We start from the raw sequence: 6,666 nt of genomic DNA on the forward strand, positions 1-6,666 counted from the left end.
TTCTTTGCCTTTGGTTCTTTGTCATTCTCCTTGACATTGCCTCCTTTGTCCTTTGCCTTGTTGATAAATGGTCTATACTTTCCACCACATTCACATGAAAATCGCTTCCTTGGCCTTCGGTTCTTTGCCATTCTCTCTGACGCCTTAATGATAATCAGAAACTCATTTTTTTTACTGATAGATATTATCCAATGTTTCAACTCATCTTCAGATGAAAAAACCTACAAACATGTTTGAATAAAAACATTCAATAGCAGTAAAAATATAAAATCAAATGAACCAATAATCACCCACCTGTTTGAAAGCACTCACATTCTCCGTCATAAACTCCCCTGTGAAATCATATAGGGCCACTGGACCTATGTGACTACTGTGCGTTGAAGTATCACCCTGAAAGTATCAAAAATTGAAAAGTCCATTAAAACAAGTTTTCTAGCTCTCTAGATCTGTTTCGGTAAACAACTATCAAAATTTAATCTATATTTCGGTAAATGAAAGTCGAAAATATACACACAATTCTGTAGCCACTCCAATTTAGCCTAACGATTATTTCAAGTCTCACCTTGGGAACCATCCCGGTAATGAATGGATACAGTGATTGATGATTGACTTCTCATAAACCCGAGAACTTTTGGTGAGTATTTTTAGCCACTTATAGAACCTAATTCAGAGTCAAATAGCCTTTCAGACAGAAATACAGCATCCTAGGAAAATACATCTGTCGGCCGCAAGATTGATCTCACGGCCTTTACTTCCTTTCTTCACCCGTGAAACATGGTGTTTGAAATTCTCACTGAGAGATCGATTCCTCACCTGCGAGATGAATTCCTCGGCTGCCAGAAGGAAGCGGCCGCCAGATCGTCTTTTTTCCAGATTCTGGAATGTTTTGTCGTTCATTTGATCCGTACTCAAAACCCTAGCAACCATGAAGCGTGACTTTAAGGCTACGAAAGTAGATTCAGAGTAGAGATCTTGTTATCCTAAACTACCTTATTGATTCACGCCATTTGATTGGCCAGAGTGAGTCATCTCATGCCTATATAAAGAGGCATTTAGGGTTCAAAATAATAATTCAATTCCTCCATCTCATACCTCCCAACTTTGCAGAAATACTCTCTCATACCCTCTCTATAAAAGCCCTAAAGTCCCGAAGGTAGCCACAATCCAAGTGATCAAATCCCGAAGTACAAACCTTAATTTTAGGGTTTCGAGAAGCAATCCAATCAATCCCCCTCAATTCGAAGAATCAAGCACTTAGGGATCAAGGTGGTGAGGCCCTGTGGTTTGATTCAATTTTTGTCTTTTGTATTTAATCTACAGTTTCTGCTATCTATTTGTATTCTGGTGTAAGGAAGAACACTGGCCGAGACTTCGTTCTTGTAATGCCCCGAAAATTCGAAGACATTAATAAAATATTTAAAATATTATTTTCACAAAAGAAATTCATAAATTTACTACATCACCATTTCAAAAGCATATATCATTATATTACAACCGTTTCGAATAAATCAAACTATTACAATTCCCAAATAAACTTGGAAGCTTTCAAAATAAAGTTAACTTAAATTTGTCAGAGCGACTATGCACACGGAAACCTAGGTTATCGGCTTCTTCCTCAACAGGGTTAAACTCGATCGAGTTGTACGACATTTCTGTTCCGTCTTCAATACCTAGCGTTCGAGTTACTAGGGCAACATAGTACCGTGAGCGATGATGCTCAGTAGCCAAAACCGACCCGAACCCATAACTTACAAGCAATAGCAATATAATGGACACGCATTAAAAATAACATAAAAAGAGAACAATCAACTTTTCTTTCATTACTATCCTTCAACCTATGTGAGATTTGGGATCTTATCCATAGATCTGTTCCTACCCATAATTTCTGGCACAAGACATTGGTGTGGTCCGACTCCCCTTTTTCTAGATCCGAATGAAAGTTACCTAAATTATATACCCGGTATCCCATCCGCGACCATAAGTTCGGATAGAACTTCACCGGCAACGCAAAAGCGCCGTCTAGCCCGGGTTGTGACGCAAGCACAATGCCACCCTTATGTCCTATCCCAATATCCGAGAGTCTATCACCACCATGTCGTACCTAGGGTTTCGTAAGTCAACACTTTCAACAAATCACCACCAATCATCCTCCAACAATATTTTCATGGGTTCCAAATCAAGATTGCCCAGAATCCAAAATCACAGTCTCTCACACTATCCATTTTCCATTAAACCTACTTTCACCTCTAATATGTTAAATCCGCACATCGCAACCAATCTGGGAACCTATTTGTCCAATCTATCAGTACAACAACATTTCACATAGTTCAATATTTTTATGAACATGCTAATAGGCTAGCAATAATTACTTCTACGATAATACAAATCATGCGATAAAACAAATCATGCAACAAAATTAATCATGCGATTAAAACAAATTAAGTAATTCTTTTTATTTTCTCTTTTCTTTTTCAAAACTAAAATCCACGTTTACTCTTAATCATCTCGAGGTGTTGACGATATTAGAAAAAAAATCGTATTTGCAACCAAATTAGGATCTCCTCGAAACCAATTAATGTTGGGACTTATGATACTAGATTCTAATAAACCGGGATTGAATCTATAAGCCAATCAAACTCGAGGGTTAAACTGTAATTTACCAAAACCATTTCCAGCAGCTGTTTTACAGAAAAAACAGTGGTTCGGATTTCCTGTGGGTTTCGGCCGGATTACAACCGACAACGTCGGGTTCGATTATTTTCACATTGTAACACCAAAATTATTGTATAAACGTGATATATACATAGGGAGGCGAGTTCCGAACTACCTCTCGTCCGGCGAAACGGGATTCAGAGAGATTCAATGCCGGCGGAACTCGGTGGGTGGCGATAGTGTGTATGGCAATGGAGGTGTTGCTCTGTGGTGTGAGATGATGGTGGGTTCTTCTTCTTTATTTTATGTCATGAGTGACAAGGAAATGGGCTAACTGGTGGTTTGGTGGAAGAAGAATGAGTAGTTGTATCTATCTCTCTCTACTGTGAGCATGAGCCGACTCGGAACAAAAAGAAAGAAATGGAGGGGAATATATCAATGGGGTTTTGGATTGCATGAAAGGTTTTAGCCTATGGGTAATTATGATGTGTCTAAATTTGAGGGAAAATAGGAGGGAATTAAGGGAGTTGGTCCCCTCTCTCACTCAACCGGAATTTTAAGAACATAAGGGTGAGGATTTTGTTCCGGAACAACACACGAACACATTGGTAAAATCACTCGCTGGGTACGCGTGCACACAATTGATTACGGAATTAAAATTGGTGTGACGAAAAAAAATAATTTTTTGCATTAAATAAACTAACAAGCAAAAAAATTAATATTTTTGTTTTGATAATTATTATTATTTATAAAAAAATACCGGGTCTTTACAGTTCCCACGGCCGGTATATTAATCCAGTGGGATCCCACGGCTGTGACATCCATTCCCCGACCGTGGAATCCATCTGCTGGGACAAATTCTGTTTATTTATATTTATTTTGTTGCATGTGGTTTACTTACTGTCCTGGATCATCTATTAACTGTTTAAAGGCTAACAATCAGTTTACTTGTAGAATTAGAATAAAGCAAATATTAAATCTATGTTGAATAGTTATGGGCCGGTCTCATGACTGGGCGAAGAGGGTGCCTAACACCTTCCTTTCATCGTACTTTTGGCTCCCGTACCCAGAATCTCTACCTGTTTTTCTTAGTTTTAATAAACAAAGTGGCGACTCTATTTGTAACGCCTCGAATTTTGAGAACGTTAAATAGACATTTTCGTTGAAAATCTAAATAGAGTCTGGCTCAATATTACATCATAATTCTCACAAGCGTCCTTGTATTCAACAAAAGGAGGGGAAACTAGGGTTTCTATCTACTGCTCCGCCTACTCCTCCATCCTAGCCAACTCCTTGGCTCCGAAAGTCTCCAAGGTGTAGAGTTCTCCATGGTCATCTACAAAGTCTGACACATTATACCAGCGTTGCCACCAGTATAATATGTCAGGGTTACCAAAGGTAACACTATGAGTTACGAAAGCTCAGTAGAACAATCCCATACCCGCTAACCCATAACTTACACATAATATGGCATAGAATCAGTGAGATCCACATAGTACATGCATATTTAACAAAATAATTAACAATGACATCCACATTCACTATTCAACCAACGTTGATGTCCGTGATTTCTGAGTTTCTCCTACGCAATATCTTGTAAATCGTGTCTCCATTTTCCATTTCTCATCAATCAAATCATCATTTCCAAAATTGTTTTTACACACCCAACCTCGGTTCCATCGCTCCTGGTTCCCGAGTATCCGCACAATGGTTCCGCCGCTTCGGGTTCCTATTGGCACGTAAAACATTGAATTTGGCATTGGCTCCTCTCCACGGATAACCAATCCACAATTCAAAACCCTCGGTTCTGCCGCTCCGGGTTCCCGAGTATCCCACAATGGTTCCGCCGCTTCGGGTTCCCATTTGGGTTTTCGAAAATCATTAAAACAATTGCGTTGGCTCCTCTCCACGGGTAACCAAACCACAATACATCCCTCAGTTCCGCCACTCCGAGTTCCCGAGTATACCACAATGGTTCCGCGGCTCCGGGATCCTATTGGATTTTCGAAAAACACACCCACACCACACAATAGGCAAGTCCGGCCACATTGTGATTTCAAAACTACACTTTGTCTTTAACACACCCTAAGTGTCATGTTTCTACCTTCTTGATTTCTGTGTCTCATTTTCATACAACGACTCCGTGGTAGGACATTTCACATACGTAATCATAAATCATTCATTGTAATCTTGAAACTAAACTAGCAAGATCATCCAACTCTATATTACAAATCATGCTCAAATCACTAGTTAAAGCATAACGCCACATATACGGATGCCTTTGGAGTGAAATTCACTTATACTTTATCACACCACAAGTAATACAAGAAATTCATGTATGCATGCTCATAACCATCCCAAAGATCAAAATACGAATACTTCTAATCAAGTTTATAAATCCAAAAATCCGTTCTTTCTTCCTTTGTGAGAAGTTCAAAACAACATATGTTTATTGAAGTAAAAGTCATTTATTCAACATGTTTATACATCCTTTAACACAACAAGTCTACTAACTATCATGCATTCCAAACATTATAAGCAATAATCTAACTTCTATTTATACTAAAGATAGTAAGTAGAGATATTCTACATATACTTAGAGATAGGGGATAAGAATAATCTACATTATACTTTCCAACATACGGTTCTATGTTATATGTTGAGTTTAGTGGACAAAGGGACTCTACATATACTTAGAGATAGGGGATAAGAATAATCTACCGTTCTTCTTGGCGGTAGGGTGGCTACGGAAAAGTAAGTCGGCTATCAGGCGAAGTGACTTCCTACGGTAAGCTTCCGATAGTTTCGAATGAGAAAGGTTTCTCTCGAAACTAGATCTTGACTATACTACTAAACTTTTTGGATCGAAAGGGTGGCCGAGCGGTGGTTTAGTGGCGGCTTAGGATGAGTTTCTTGAAAAACTCAAGAAGAACCTCAAGAACACTAAGAACAAAGCAAGAACAAGGCAAGAATACAAGACTTTCTAGAGAGAGAAGTTGAAAGGTTTCAAGGTGTGAGTTGAATGGCAAGTGAGGGGTCCTATTTATAGCAAAACTAACTTCTATTACCCAATGAATAAAATTTTTCCTAGCAATTATTGTCCAATGGTTAAGATTTTCTTAGAAAAATAATAGGCCAAAAGACACATGTACCCATATATAAATATATTTGTGTACTTAGAAAATCTTGTAAAATACTTTACAAGGTACCATGTAATCTTTTAAGATTTTCAAGTATCCAATAAAAAAAATATAAGATCAAAATTTTCTAATAAACTAATCTAATAAGCACATGTTCCTATTATATTATTATTATTATTATTATTATTATTATTATTATTATTATTATTATACACACACACACACACATGTCCAAGTTTTCAAATATAAATGTAGGTACTATTAAGTACCATATAATCCATCAAGATTTCCAAGTATCAAATAAAATATATGGCCAGAATTTTCTTATTAGAATAATTCAAGAAGTACTAGTACTTATATATTTATTAGTGTACTTAGAAATCTAGGAAATTAGATATTCACATATCTTTAATACATATAAACACATGGAAAAATCTAGGAAGTGATTTATTTAATAAATCGTAGTACTAGTTAGTTAGACTAACTTATTATCCAATGCATAATATTTTCCCTTGCATTTTTTGACCAATGGATAAAAAGAATAAGGTAATATATACTTGAATAATATTTTAAATAACCAAATGTCCTTTAGGCATGTGTATATAAGTCTATATACAACTATATATGAGTACTTTATCAAATCTAGCACAAAATATCTTTGATAGAAAATCTAGGTTTCCTATTGTCCAATGGATAAAAATTTCCCTAACTTTTATTGTCCAATGGGTAAAGGTTCATCTATAGTTAGGAGATTGTAACTAGATGAATTGGTAGTTCGGTTCTTTCAACTAATCGGTTGAAAACTAATTCTACTTACCGCTAGGATTTCTAGTCAAGAAATATAATTTAAGATTTTATTTTATACACTAGGAAA

The sequence above is a fragment of the Rhododendron vialii genome, chromosome 11a, assembly GCF_030253575.1.
Source record: "Rhododendron vialii isolate Sample 1 chromosome 11a, ASM3025357v1".
NCBI classification, from domain to species: domain Eukaryota; kingdom Viridiplantae; phylum Streptophyta; class Magnoliopsida; order Ericales; family Ericaceae; genus Rhododendron; species Rhododendron vialii.